Consider the following 16616-nt stretch of genomic DNA (forward strand, 5'->3'; position numbering starts at 1 on the left):
CCGTGGTAACGATTCCGAACTCAGATAGGAAATTTGAAAAAAATCCGGTGAATAAAGCCGCTAATATGATCAAAATACCGAACAAAGGGAGGTATCGTTGTATGGGAGCTATACAAAGACGTGGACCTGCATAGACAATTTTCCGTCATAGGTTGTAGTTCCCATCACGAACTTCAAATACGAAATTTGAAACACTTCCGCTAAATATTGTACCTAAAATCGTGAAAATACCGAATATTGGGAGGTATTGATATATGGGGCCTATCCGAAGACCTGAACCACCTGCGTAGACAAATTTCTGTCAGAGGCTGTAGTACCCATTACGAATTCAAAATACGAAATTTGAAACAACTCCGCTGAATAATGTCCCTAAAATCAAAATCAAAATATCGAATATCAGGGGGTATCGTTGTATGTGGTCTATACGATATCGTGGACCTATATATAGACATTTCTTCCAGGGTGTAACGTACTTAAAAAGAAGTTCTAGTATGGATTTTTAGATAATTCCATTGAAAATTGTAGCTAAAGTCATCAAAATACCGAATATAGGGATGTTCCGTTCTATGGGGGCTATACGATATCGTGGAACTATATAGAAAATACTCTTCCAAGGGGTAAAGTACTCTAATAGAACTCCTTTGCGGATTTTCAGACAATTCCAATGAAAAATTTGGCTAAACTCATAAAAATAACGAATATCGGGGGATACCGACAGAAAAAGACTGATCTGTCCAAAATTTTAGCTTCCTATCTTAATTCGTTTTGACTGTAACGTGATTGAAACAGACGGTCATACAGATGGACGGTCAGGGCTAAATCGTTTTAGAACTTTACGATGATCAAGAATAATAAGAAAATTGTTATTTCGATGAGTTACAAACGGAATGACGAACTTTATATACCATCCATACTATGTGAGGTGGACGGTATAAAAAACATGGCTTACTGCGAAATCGGTTATCTTAAAAAAACGTAAAATTTTAAAATTCTGTTATATACCTATACCTTTAGCATATTTGATATTAAAAATGGAATGCATAGGTCTTTTAGATTTAGGCCCCATATAACTATTTCTCCCGATTTTTGATATTTTTAAGTTTTCTGGACTCAGATGCAATTGGGCATTTTTATAACTCCATAAAACACTACCATTGGATTTTCGATTTTTTAAGCTTCCTATAAAAAGTTCCAACCAAATAAGTTGAATAAAAATAAATAAAGCTATGTCCTTGTTTTTAGAGATTTTAAGGGTTCTCTTGGGCAAAATTGCACCCATATAACGGTAGCCCCCCAGAAAAGGAATGGAGGGAATATAATTGTCATTCCGTTTGTTAAACATTTAAATGATGTAGTAATTCGATTTAATGAAGTCTATCTATCTGTCTGTTAAATTCAATATACAGCCCATATTATGTTAAGCAAAGCTTTCATTTTGTTTAGGATAGAGGTATTGAAAATGAGTTTTCGTATAGTCTACATAAAATATTGATGAATTTAATCACATTTTTCCAGGGAATTGTTCCAAATTAGATATTTGGAATTCGTAACAGTTTCTAAATCCGCTGGCAAAACATTGTTTATGTTGTACATGTGCCTCGGGATATTCGCTATACAGGGTGAGATGAAAAAACTGCAACCAACTTCAACTGTTGTCATTTCTAAGCCACTCGTCCGACAGCTGTTAAAATTATTCCACTGACAGCTCATTACATATATTGTTTACAAACGTACAAAAGCAATTTGGTGATGGAATTCAAGCGTGATAGTGTGATTTCTTTATATTTTTCTGGAAAACCAGAAGTGGCTATCGTTAGAGCACTCCAACATTTAAATATGAATAAATCTTTTGTGTCTCATACCATCGCTCGTTACCGTGATACTGGTAGCGTAGCCCGACGTCAAGGAAGTGGACGGAGGAATACAGCAACATCAGCAGAAATGGTTCGAGGAGTAAAGAAGCGACTTGATCGAAACCCGTGTCGCAGTGGCCGAAAAATGGCTCGTAAGCTGAACATATCGGAATATTCCATTCGGCAAATATTGAAAAATGAGCTCGGGGTAAAGCCATTGAAATTCCAAAAAGTGAAAGAACTTACACGGCAACAGAAAGAAAATAGCTAAAGAGTTGCTTCACTTGGCCGAAAGTGGTGAACAGCCGAATTTGGTTTTCTCCGATGAGAAAACATTCGTTGTCCAGCAGTTAGTAAACAAACAAAATGATCGTGTTTACTTGCCAAAGAGGTCGGCTGAAAATGTACACCTTCGGTTGGCCACCAGAACTCAAGCGCCGGTAATGGTGTGGGCCGCCATAACAGCCGAAAGTCGCTCTCCGCTCGTATAAATCGCCCGTGGCGTCAGAATAAATGCCGAATATTATCGCGAAAACATTCTGGAGCCTTGGGCCCACAAACATTTTGGCCGCAGACCTTGGACATTCCAACAGGACTCAGCACCATCGCACTCAGCACACGGTACCCAAGAATGTTTACAAAATGAGATTCCTCGCTTCATTTGCAGCGCACAATGGCCACCAAAATCTCCGGATACCAATCCGTTGGACTATTGTGTCTAGAGTATTTTGGAAAGCAAGGTTGGCACTAAAAAATACCAAAGCATCGATAACCACAAACAAACACTTCGCCGGGAATTGACCAAAATACCGAAGAGCAACATTCGGGCAGCATGTTACGGTTTCATTGGCCGTTTGAAGACCATAATTCGTGCAAAAGATGACCAATTCGAACAAATCTAAACTTATTCTACAATTTGATGCTATTTCAGACATTTTTTGCTTCCATTCAACAAAATTAAAAAAAAAACAAGTAAAAAAGCTGTAAGTTCGGTCGGGCCGAACTTTGAATACCCTCCACCATTTGGTACAAATTTGGCAATTTTTAAAAAATTAAAATCAACTAAAAATTCTGTTAAAATATTAACAAAACCGAATGTAGCCGTATTTTAGGGTCTATACGACGACGTGGACCTGCATACTCAACTTTTATTATAAGCCTGCACAGACAATTTCCTGGCATAGGCTGTAGTATCTACTACGAACTTCAAATACCACATTTGAAACAATTCCGGTAAATAATGTCGCTAAAATCATCAAAATACCGAATATCGGGAGGTACCGTTATATAGGGGCTATTCGAAGACGTGGACCTGCACATACAATTTTCTGTCATAGGCTGTAGTATTCATTAAGAACTTCAAATACCAATTTTGAAACTATTCCGGTAAATAATGTCGCTAAAATCATCAAAATACCGCATATCGGAAGGTACCGTTATATGGGGGCTATACGAAGATGTGGACCTACATGGCCCATTTTCAATACCAAAAGTCCGCAGACATAATACACATTTGAGTACATTTTTATCAAGTTTCTTCATTTCGTTCGGAAGCTTGAGTGATCGATATAGAATTTTATGCTGATCAAGAATTTATATACTTTATGGGGTCCAAAATGTATATTTCGAGGTGTTACAAACGGAATGACAAACTCAATATACCCTCCATAGTATGGTGAAGGTTATAAACATTTTAAAAATATGGCGTTTGACTTTGTTGCAATTTTTTTATCTCACCCTGTATTTATGCGGAATATGATATCACCAATACCGCTCCTAGTCATTCTTTCATACACGTTGTTGTTGTTGTTTATTGCTCTTGTTTGCCATTAGATTTCCGAAAAAAGTAAGAAATAAACAAACAATTGTCAAAATATGTATGTTTTGTTTGTTTATATTCCACTTTAAAATGGATAGCAAGGAGACAATACCTAAGAAGAATGTTTTGTGTTACACACACACTCATCTCACCAACGTGAAATTCTTTAAATTTCTACATGGAATTGTAGCAAAACATTGATTTGATAATTCAATTTTGTCTTTGAAGACAAACATTCGTTATGCTTTCACGTTACTTGGAGCCTAAAGAACAAATATTATTCTCTTGCGAAACGTTACTTATATCTCGCTTCTAGCAATAAGAGGATCAAACTTACAGTAAAATCTAAATTCTTGCAATTTTATGAATGGAATTTATTAAATAACTTAAATTACACTGTGCAACACAAAAAAATAATTACCAGAAAATACAGCAAAAAAATAGAAGACAAATTTATCAGCGTTTGGAAAGTTGACATGAAAAATAACCTGAATATACGGGGCCAAGTTCCCCCCTCTTTTACATTTGTTATAGTACCTTCGGCAATAGTATCGATACAAATATAAGGGTTATTGTGGTCAAATATTTTCAATATCAAGGTTGTCATCCAAGGGGCCTCTTTGGTCCTTTCTTCAAAACTCTCCTCTAACATATCGGTTAAGAAGGATGATATATTCTTCATCATATTGCACTATAAGTCACAACAAACAAGAAATCTTCATTTCCAATATATATCACGAAATTATTTGCATATATTTTGATAAAAAAAAATATTGGGAAAATATTTTTATACCCCACAACACTATGTGTTGGGGGTATTATAAGTTTGATTGGGCCAAAAATTATGTAACACCACGAAATATTGGCTTGCCACATAGGAAAGTATATATGGATCTTCCTATCTCGCCGAGCTGAGTCGATCTAGCTATGTATGTCCGTCCGTCCGTCTGTCCATGTTAATTTGTAATCACTCTACAGGTCGCAATTATGGCCCGATCTTCACGAAATTTAGAATGGAGGTGGGGCTAGAGTAAGAATAGAACCCTATTTCTTTTGGAGATGATCGCATAATATTTAGGGGTTGAAATGGACCAAAAACTGAAAAATTTCCTGATTTTGCAGTTGCCCTTCAGGTCACAATTATAGACCAATCGAAGAGAAAGTTAACATGGGGCTAGAGCTTTGGGCTGGGCAGAAGCTTTCCAATTTTGATGGTCATCGGGTAATATTTAGTGGATGAAATAGACCATAGCATTTGTGATAAATAAAAGTCAAATTTTCCATTAAACCGCGAATATTTTTAATATCGGCGAAATCACAAATAGACGAACAGGTCAATTCTGACCATTACGTAATGCCGATGGTAAAAATATTGGATATATATAGCGAAATATTTACAATGTATATATACAAAGGAAGGGGATGTTAGGTAGAATGCTTATATCTCAAGAATGACTGAACCGATTTTGACAAATTTTGTCAATTTAGAATGCCTTTTTGGCATAAAAGCATAAAATCTAAAAAAAATCGCATAAAAAGATGCCAATAATGATGTTAATATAGATTTTGTAGTATTTTGTGACATTTTTTTATTTTTTCATATTTTTTATCGCATGCGATTTTTTCAATTTGACTTATAATATTGAAGTGAATATTTCGTAATTTTTTTTTGTACTTTTCGACACAGGTTGCAATTATTTATACACAGATTGCAATTATCGTTCGATCCTCACGAAATTTTTCACAAAGGTAGGGTTAGGCTCAGAAGAGCTAAGCCTATTGTTTTCAAAGATGTCCGCAATATATTTAGAGGTTGAAATGGACCAGCAACTCAAAATGTTCCTGATTTTGCAGCCGTTATAAAGGTCACAAATATAAACCAAAGGACACGAAATCTCGCAAGAAGTTAGAGTTTAGGACAGCGGGTAGAATGGGCCACTACTTTTGTGTGAAAAATGCCAACATTATTTACAGGCGATATACGAAATACACAAAAGGCGAACTTCTGGTTTTTATGCTGATTTCGTTGACGAATATAGCCAAATATCGTAGACAAGCAAATTATATAGATGAGTCTAAATTTGGAGACACAGAAAGGCCTCTTGCTTTTGGAGATGATCGCAAAATATTTAGGGGTTCAAATTTACCAAAAATAGAAAAAAATCCTGATCAGAAAATTGGTACCTCGCCCACATAGGGTTCAAGACTTTGAAAAACAAAACACTCAAAGAAAGCTAATTTCAAATATTGCACATATCAATATTAATACCCTACACCACAAGGTGGTCAGGGTATTATGTCTTTGTGTATTTGTTTGTAGCAGGCAAAAGGAAACGAGATAGACCCATAGTTCCTTTTGATGATCTGCATAGAATCACTTTTTGAGTTGATTTATGCATGTCAGTCCGTCCGTCCATCGGTAAAATCGGTAAAATCGGTAAAAATTTAGATATAGCTCCCATATATATCTTCGTCCGATTTGCCTTTTATTGTGCACCAAACCTGTAATATCTGCCCGAATAGTATGGAATTTTGCACATACAACCAAATTATGCCTAAAAATAAGTATGCCAAATTTGATCGAAATCGGTTCAGATATAGCTATAGCTCCCATATAAATTGTTCATCCGATTTGTATTTTTTGTCCTCCGCAGCCGTAATATGCACTCTGTAACAACAATATTTCTGGAAATACATCAAATACAACTCAGAAATACCTTTGCTAAATTTTATCGAGATCGGTTCAGATTTGGATATAGCTCCCATATATATCTTTATCTGATTTTAAATTAATTTTGCAACAAATGTCCAATACAAGTCCGAATTTAAAAGATACAAATGCTTCGGCGTATTTAGTCCTTTGAACTTTAATTTATAATTATAATCATAGCGTGTATGATTGAATTCTCCCATAAAAACTTTTAATTGTTATGTGGAGCTCAACTAAATTAACAAAGTGGTGTAGGGTATCATAGAATCGGACCCGCCCGACTTTAGGACTCCCTTTACTGGTTTTATTTGTATTAGATGAAGTATGGAAATGGAATACTTTGGTCCGCTATATCCGTTACCTAACGTATATTTCCACATTTTCCAAAAATTTGCACATATCTCAATATTGGTCGATATAGTAAAAAATCTGCCACATATAATATTTATTTCAGTCTTAGGTCAGATACGAATTGGTCAATATTGGAGGGTCAATAATTTAAATAATCATAATTCAAGGCTGGGGGTATACATCTGTCGGCAAAATCGACTGATACGATTTTATTTATTTTTAGTTCAAATTTCATAATTGAATGGGGTTTTTTTTTTGTAAATTTTAAATTTTGTCGCACGGTGTAATCAGAAAAGAATCCCAATATTTCTCTTTTGAAAATCTTAAAATACTGTTTTTTAATTATTTCATTAATAGGCATTATAATAACATTTATCAAATGACTTCATGTTCACTCAATATTATTTGGTCTGTTTCAGAACTGCAAGAATGTAGAAGTTTTTACTACGATAACCGAATTTCCCGTTATGATATCGAATAAAATTGCCAAAATAGTAGGTTCTTGCAGAAACTGGAACAGAGCAATTATTAGTGCTTTTGCATTTCATATTAATCGTGTATATGTAATCGATTGTTTTCAAACGTCCGAATTTTTTTCTTTGGCAGCTTTATTTTAGTTCTCATTTTTTTTTTAATTTTTACTTCACAATTTATCTGCCGATTTAAACACCCTTTAAATTATAAAAATTTCACAAATCACCATTATGCAGAGTCGACTGTATTATCTCTGATTTTTTGTTTCAAATTTTCTTTAGTATTGCGTATAGTAAACAATATTTTGTTTTATAAATGATAAGATTAGATAAATGTGTTTGGAAACCAGAAACAATTAAATTTCACGTTGAATTCTTTTTTTTTTTTTTTCAATTTTATTCGGGATGAAATTTTCATTATCTGTTACACTTGGCGGTATTCGAAAAAAAAAAAAAAACAAAAAAAATAATTAGACGTGACATGATTCTGTACATTTTGTTTTGAAATAAGCTGATGACTTTTTTTCGTATAATTTCTAATTTTATCACATACTTTTTTTTTTGTTGTGCTTTCTTTCTTCTTTCAATACAATTTTGGTATTTATCGGTTTGCCTTTTTTGTTCGGTTACACTGAATTTTTTTTTCTACAGAGAGTAGGAAATGACATTCAAAATTGTTTTGAAATCAATTAACCGAATTTCGATTTTTTTGGGTTTTTTCGTTTTGTTTTTTTTTTTTTCGAACGTATTGTCTCGACCAACTTGAATTGCCGCGCCGTGTTATGAAGCCGACTCTCTATTGATTGACATTAAATTCACGCGCGCCAGCCACATTTAATTGAAGACGACGACTACGATGACAACAATGACCGATGAAGACGTACCGTACCGTTACTGACAAATCCCGATAATAATAAAAACCCGAACCGAACTCGGAGCGCGTTATAAATGTTAGTTACGTCCAACAGCAATACCACCGCACAAATAGCCAAATTTTCAAAGTTTACAAATGTTTTATCCGGCGCTGCAGTTGCAGGCAGCAGTTATGAGGCTACAGCTCTGTCGTCGTGCGTCACGTAGACTTCAAATTCATTGAAGAGATTCAAAACGCCATACCAACTGTGGCAGAGCTGGATGGCTGGCACGAACTCATAGATACTTGTATCGAATGAATACCTACTGTGTGGTTTGTTTTGCTGCCTCTCAGCAACGTTGCTGTATAGAGGCAGCAGCCGCAGCCCCCCAAACAAATTCATAACAAAAATAACAATAAACAATGACATGCAGAAGAAATGCTGCGCTGCCTTAAAGTATAAGAGTTGAATATGCTAACAAATTCATTTTCTCTCACTCTCAACTATTCATTCCCTCCCCATTTTCGGTTTTCTATTGCCATGCCATACACCAGACAACATGTTGTGTTATGTTCGTTTCCAACATATTTCGAATAAAAACACGACCAACCACATCACATTCAATTAGTTTAGTGTTGTTTGACGGCATTCGTTTTCATTTGTGGTCATGTTTTTTTTTGCTTCTGACGACCGTTGTCTTGTTTTTCTGTTTTGTCGTCCATCCGACAGAACACGTGCCAACAATAATTAGTTGTGTGCGAATGGACAGCACCATTAGACCAGGTTGGCTGTTGATTATAGCAGTAGGGCGTTTTTTGATGAATTTGTAGCATTAAGGGGTGAGGAAGATCTAATTGTAACAAAAATAGTAAAAGGGTTGGTTATTTTAAAAATAGAAAATCTATTAATTTTGGAAGGCCTGATGAAGAGGTTCTAGAATTAATTGTACACCCCACTGTGGCGCAGGGTATATGTCCTTGGGCTTTTGTTTGTAAACTACAGAAGGGAACAAGATGGACCCATAGTTCTTTTAGGCAATTTTCATAAATATACGTTCGCCTGTCCATGAATTGGTAAATTAAGATGAAATTTGAGAATTTTGAGATGAAAAAACTGCATCCAACTTCAGACTGCTGTCATTTCTAAGCCACTCGTCCGACAGCTGTTAAAATTATTCCAGTAACAGCTTCTTATATTGTTTACACGCGTACAAAAGCATCGTTAGAGCACTCCAGCATTTATCGACTTAAGCGACTTGATCGAAACCCACGTCGCATTAGCCGAAAAATGGCTCATGAGCTGAACATATCGCAATATTCCACAAATATTGCAAAGTGAGCTCGGGGTAAAGCTACTGAAATTCCAAAAAGTGCAAGAACTTATACCTTAACAGAAAGACAATAGACTCAAAAGAGCTAAAGAGTTGCTTCGTTTGGCCGAATGTGGTGAACTGCCGAATTTGGTTTTTTTCGATGAGAAAACATTCGTTTTCCAGCAGTTTGTAAACAACAAAATGATCGTGTTTACTTGCCTAAGAGGTCAGCTGAAAATGTGCACCTTCGGTTGGCCACCAGAACTCAAGCGCCGGCCATGGTAATGGTGTGGGCCGCCATAACACCATATTTATTCCCTACAACACTATGTGTTGGGAGTATTATAAATGTGATTGGGCGAAGAACTATGTAACACCTCGAAAAATAGGTCCCCGACATAGGGAACCATATACGGATCTTCCTATCTCGCCGAGCTGAGTCGATCAAGCTATGTGTTTCCGTCCGCCTGTCCATATTAATTTGTAATCAAGCTACAGGTCGCAATTATTGCCCGATCTCCACGAAATTGAAAATGGAGGTGGGGTTAGGGTCAGAATACACTATTTAGGGGTTAAAATGGACCAAAATTTGATTCTGCTGTTGCTCTACATGCTACAATTATAAATTGATGAGAATCGGTTCAATTTTAGATATACCTCCCATATATGTATATATATTCCACCAATTTCGGGTTAATTGTGCACCAAAGGTTATATCAATCTAAATTACCTGAATTTTAACACATCTGACCGGCACAAATTTGGTAAAATTCGGTTGAGATATAGCTATATCTCCCATATATATGTTTCGTCCGATTGGGTGTTTAAGTCCCTCAAATTCGTAACATGCATTAGACAACAATGATCTTTGGTACCCGATATCTCATAGAGCCCGGAAATACCTGTGCCTTTATATATCTTCCACCGACTCGGGTTAATTGTGTACCAAATGGCCAATATCTGTTAAAAATTCCTGAATATTTGTACATCCGACCGAATTCACTCTAGAAGCAAGTATGTGGAGAATATAGGCTCAGATATAGCTCCCATATATATGTTTCATCCGATTTTGTGTTTAAGTTCCTCACATTCGTAATATGCATTCGACAACAACGATGTTTGGTACAATATATCTTATAAAGGTCGGAAATACTTTGCCAAATTTTATTGAGAACGGCTAAGATTTAGATATAGCTCCTATATATATATATCCTCAATCCGATTTCAGGTTTATTGTGCAAATAATGGCCAATATCAGCCCAAATGGAGTGAATTCAGGACGTACGTTTCCTTCCATTTTGTGCAACTCTGCTCCGATATATATTTTAATACCCTCCACCATAGTATGGAGGGTATATTAAGTTTGTCATTCCGTTTGTAACACCTCGAAATACACATTTTAGACCCCACAAAGTATATATATTCTTGATCAGCATAAAATTCTATCCGTCCGTCCGTCTGTGGAAATCACTCTAGCACTCTAGATAAAACTTTGCTCAAATGTATGTTATGTCTGCAGGACTTTTGGTATTGAAAATGGGCCATTTAGGTCCACGTTTTGGTATAGCCCCAATACAACGGTACCTACCGATATTCGGTATTTTCATGATTTTAACGACATTATTCACCGGAATTGTTTCAAATTTGGTATTTGAAGTTCGAAATGGATTCTACAGCCTAAGACAGAAAATTGTCTGTGCAGGTCCACGTCTTCGTAGAGCCCCCATATAACGGTACCTCCCAATATTCGGTAATTTGATTTTATCGACATTATAACCGACTTTTTTAATATTGTAGTGGCTTATGTCAAATGTTCCCTACGCAGGTTCATGTCGTCGTATAGACCCAAATATAATAGCTACATTCGGCATTTTTTAGATTTTAACAGAATTTTTAACGGATTTTATTGTTTTTGAGAATTGCCAAATTCGTTCCAAATAGTGGAGGTATTCAAAGTTCGCCCCGGCTGAACTTAGAGCTTTTTATGCCCTACACCACGAGGTGGTCAGGGTATTATGTCTTTGTTCATTTGTTTGTAACAGGCAAAAGGATACGAGATAGACCCATAGTTCCTTTTGATGATCTGCATAGAATCACATTCTGAGTCGATTTATGCATGTCCGTCCGTCCGTCTGTCCATGTATTTTCGTAAACAAAGTACAGTTCGCATTTATTGCCCTATCCAGATGAAATTTTGCACAAATCATTTGTTTGGCCCAAGGACGAACCGGTCAAAATTTAGATATAGCTCCCATATATATCTTCGTCCGATTTGCTTTTGGTTGTGCACCAAACGTGTGATATCAGTCCAAATAGTATGGAATCAGATTGGACCTGAAAATAAGTATGCCAAATTTGATCGAAATCGGTTCAGATATAGCTATAGCTCCCATATATATTGTTCATCCGATTTGTTATTTTTGTCCTACGCAGCCTTTATATGCACTCTGTAACAACAATATTCAGGGAAATTTATCAAATACAGCTCAGAAATATATTTTCCAAATTTTATCGAGATTTTTTATATTTGCCAAATTTTATCGAGACCGATTTGGATATAGCTCCCATATAAAACTTCGTCCGATTTACCTTTGATTGTGCACCAAACGTCTAATATTTGCCCAAATGGGATGAAATTTGGCACTTTCGACCGAATTGAGTCTAGAAGGTCGTATGCCAAATTTGGTAAAGATCGGTTCAGATATAGCTATAGCTCCCATATATACTGTTCATCCGATTTGTCATATTTGTTACCCACAGCCGTAATATGCACTCCGTAACAACGATATTCAGGGAAATATATCAAATACAGCTCAGAAATATATTTGCCAAATTTTATCGAGATCGGTTCCGATTTGGATATAGCTCCCATATATATTTTTATCCGATTTCAAATTAATTGTGCACCAAATGGGCAATACAAGTCCGAATTTAAAAGATACAAATGCTTCGGCATATTAAGTTCTTTGAACCATAAATTATAATTATAATCATAGCGTGTATGATTGAATTCTCCCATAAAAACTTTTAATTGTTTTGCGCAGCTCTACTAAATTAGCAAAGTGTTGTAGAGTATCATAAATTCGGCCCCGCCCGACTTTAAGACTTACTTTACTGGTTTTACTTGTTTTTAATATAATCCTTCTCCAAGTGATATCATGCACTCTATAGCAATCCTATTTGGTATTTAAGATTAAAACGTCTGCGTCAAATTTAGTGAAAATGGATTTAGAATCAGATATGACTCCCCTATATTAGTTCCCCCTGAAACCAAACTATAACTACTCTAAAACCAAATGTTGATAGGGGATATGATCTACTTGAAATAAATTCTTTTGTTATGAGAGCTCTACTAAATGTGCAGTAGTGTAGGATATAAAATAGTCGGGCCCGCCCGACTTTTGACTTTTCCTTACTGGTTTTTACTTGTTATACTTGTTCTATGTTTGAAAGACAATACCTTGACCAACCTTAATATTTTAAATCTTCGATACATATTTGTAGTCACTGTTTCTGCGCTGTTCGAGAAATAACTCTTCTAATTTTTCATACTTTCGAAGAGTACTACAGCAAAACTTAAGAAGAGAAGATAATTCAATCAATCAAAATTATCCTCCACCCTATAGGGGTTGATGTGCCCTCTCGTACACACAACCAGTGTTGCCGTTTGAAATTTTTATTTCAGCCCAATTTTTTTCTAAAAACCACCCAAAATCGACCATATCCGCCCAAACTGTAAAAAGTTGAATAATTTATATGTAGTTTGTATTCAAGTAAATTTTATTGAAAATTTTACACTATACATAAAAAAGGTACTCAAGTTTTATTACATTCAATGTATTAAATACATTAGAGAAAATAAAAATTTGATTGTTGTTCAAGTTTTTTTATATACTTGTTTTTTTTTATATATATTATATATATATATATATATATATATATTTGAAAAAGTAACATAATACAAAAATTCAATGTATTAAATACATTAAAGTCATTAATATTATTCAGGTTTTTATACCCTACAACACTATGTGTTGGGGGTATTATAAGTTTGATTGAGCCAAAAATTATGTAACACCACGAAATATTGATTTCCCACATAGGAAAGTATATATGGATCTTCCTATCTCGCCGAGCTGAGTCGATCTAGCTATGTATGTCCGTCCGTCCGTCTGTCCGTCTGTCCATATTAATTTGTAATCACTCTACAGGTCGCAATTATGGACCGATCTTCACAAAATTTAGAATGGAGGTGGGGCTAAGGTTAGAATAGAACCCTATTTCTTTTGGAGATGATTGCATAATATTGCTCTACAGGCCGCAATTATAGACCAATCAAAGCGGAAGTTAGCATGCGGCTAGAGCTTAGGGCTGGGCAGAAGCCTTCCAATTTTGATGGTCATCGGGTAATATTTAGTGGGTGAAATAGGCCACAACATTTGTGTTAAATAAAAGTCAAATTTTCCATTAAACCGCGAATATTTTTAATCCCGGCGAAATCACAAATAGACGAACAAGTCAATTCTGACCGTTACGTAGATGCCGATAGTAAAAATATCGGATATATATAGCGAAATATATACAATGTATATATACAAAGGAAGGGGATGTCAGCTAGAATGCTTATATCTTCAGAAGGGCTGGAGCGATTTGAACAAATTTTGTCAATTTAGAAAGCCCTTGTGGCATTAAAGTATAAATACTAAAAAATCGAATAAAAAGATACCAATAATGATATTCATATAGATTTTGTAGTATTTTGTGACATTTTTTTTCTTATATTTTTTATCGCATGCGATTTTTTCAAATTGACTTATAATATTGAAGTATTTATTTTGTAATATTTTTTCACTTTACAACACAGGTTAGGGTTATGTTTTATATACAGATTGCAATTATCGTTCGATCCTCACGAAATTTTTCACAAAGGGTTAGGCTCAGAAGGGCTTAGCCTATTGATTTCAAAGATGTCCGCAATATGTTTAGGGGTTGAAATGGACCAGCAACTCAAAATGTTCCTGATTTTGCAGCCGTTATAAAGATCCCAAATATAAACCTAAGGACACGAAATCTCGCATGAAGTTAGAGCTTAGGACAGCGGGTAGACCACTACTTTTGTGTAAATAAATACCAACATTACTTACAGGCGATACACAATAGGCGAACTTCTGGCTTTGTTATGCTGATTTCGTTGACGAATATAGCCAAATACCGTAGACAAGCAAATCATATAGATGAGTCTAAATTTGGAGACACAAAGGGGCCTCTTGCTTTTGGAGATGATCGCAAAATATTTAGGGGCTTAAATGAACCAAAAACAGAAAAAAATTCCTAATCACAAAATTGAAGCCAATCGACACGGCTGAGAAGATAGGTAAGCACAGCGAAGAATTCTGGCATTTTGGATGACCATTGGAATATATATAGCCGTAAAATGGACCACAAAAACTAACAGCACGACGGAGTGCATAAATATTGGGAAAATATCCATGGTCAAAATGCTGGGTTGCCCATATTCGACGGACCCATGACTCTTTGGGCCCATTCCAATCGACGAGGCTTGTCCGCAGGCAACATTATTTGCGTCAATTGAATTTTGTACGGGAACAAATGCAAATCAATGCGAATAATCCGTTGTAAAGTGGACCGAGCCAAAAATTCAGTTAGAAATAAACAAATTAAATTACTTAAAAACAAACATTGAAAAAAAAATTTGTACCCAATATGGAAAAATATGGAAAAAATCCGCCCAAAATCCGCCCAAACCACAAAATTTATCTTTTTTCCGCCCAAATTTGGACGGAAACGCCCAAAACGGCAACACTGCACACAACATCAAACACATTCACACTCTCACATAAACAGAAACAGACAACTGTCAAAGTTGTGTTGTTTGTTTTCGTTTGCTTCGTTTGACATTTAAACCAGACAACAACAACAACGATTATGAATGGTGTTCTCCCTACTCACGTCCAGCCAGCCCAAACATCCAGTCAAACGGCCTTTTTCATTCACATTCGTATTTCTTCCCCACTTGTTTTCTGATTCTCTGGACTTGTTTTTATTTTGTTCCTTTTGCCCGTTTCTGTGCATAAAAAGAACGACTAAAAGCCGGATGAATGACGTCTGGCTGACTGGTTGACAGCTTTAGAAATAAACAAAACAAAGACATGCAAAATAATGCTGCTGAACTTTAAAATTGAATTAAATTAAAACACACAAAAATATTGATTTTATCCACAGCGGAGGGCAAAGGAACTTCCACCGAGCTATTACCATTATTATTATTATTCGACGTTTGATGAGGCACTTAGAAGGCCAACACTGTCAACAATCGCAATGGCACCTTGACACTTTTTTCTTCTCCACTTTGATTGCTTTTGTTGCGAATTTCTGTTTTCATAATTAAATCGGAGGTTTCACTTAGACGGATTTCAGGATTGTAGATATTTTTGTAAAGACCTTCGAATTTTCACACTTTCTATTTACACTTTACACAATTTTGGAAATTTCTAATTTTCACTTTTGCACTAACTAATTCAAGGTTTTACATTTGTTTTATTGTGATTTTGGTGTTTTTAAATGCCGAAAGAAAGAATACCAAAAAATGTCGAATGAAAATCGACTGTGTCCTTAGACACTTCCTTCCGTGTGTCTGTGTAACTCAAGCACCTTCAAAATTTCAACTGTGTTTTCATATCTCCCGTCTATTTTGGTCTTGTATCTGTTATGCCACCCTTTTTTTTGTCAGACATTCCACCCTTATTCCGTTGACGTTTCAAATGTCTGTTGAATAGAAGGGAATGTATAACGCTTATAAGAGTTGGCGAAGAGAATTATTTACAAATTGGTATGCGCAATAATTCTAATTAGAAAGGAGAGAGTGTGGTAGTAATACACTGTAAAAAAAACTGTCATGCCTATTCAAACGAATTTATACTGGAAGCAAATACGATATTTGGTGAAATCGGTACCGGATATATCGGATATACACTGGTGGCCAAAACTAAAGCAACTTAAATCGCAAAGACAATAAATGTCCTGTAACTTTTACAAAAACAAACAAATCGTAATTATTTTTCCAGTTTTAAATGGGGGGTTCAATTCACTTTTAAGAAACTAAAAATAAAAATACAAAAATAATTTTTGCTTGGTCAAAACTAAAGCAACTTTTAATTTTTTATTTTAAAATATTTAAATTTTGGCTAGTAGCCGATAGCATAACCATTATTTTTGATAGCAGC

At 35.4% G+C, this 16616-nt stretch overlaps 1 protein-coding gene across 2 annotated transcripts in view; it reads right to left on the reverse strand.

Moving 5' to 3' along the window:
• LOC101888093 (polypeptide N-acetylgalactosaminyltransferase 2) overlaps positions 1 to 16030 on the reverse strand; it is a 259551-nt gene extending 243521 nt beyond the window's left edge. The window contains exon 1 of one of the 2 annotated variants that reach the window (XM_059124519.1): positions 15649 to 16030. The gene's annotated coding sequence lies outside the window, so the exon portion shown is untranslated. Of the gene's footprint in view, positions 1 to 7759; positions 8412 to 15648 lie in introns of those variants that run through there. The other variant, XM_059124518.1, reaches the window with a different exon arrangement.
• Positions 16031 to 16616: the final 586 nt, after the last annotated feature.

This window comes from Musca domestica, unplaced genomic scaffold, assembly GCF_030504385.1.
Source record: "Musca domestica strain aabys unplaced genomic scaffold, Musca_domestica.polishedcontigs.V.1.1 3, whole genome shotgun sequence".
In the NCBI taxonomy this organism is placed as follows: Eukaryota; Metazoa; Arthropoda; class Insecta; order Diptera; family Muscidae; genus Musca; species Musca domestica.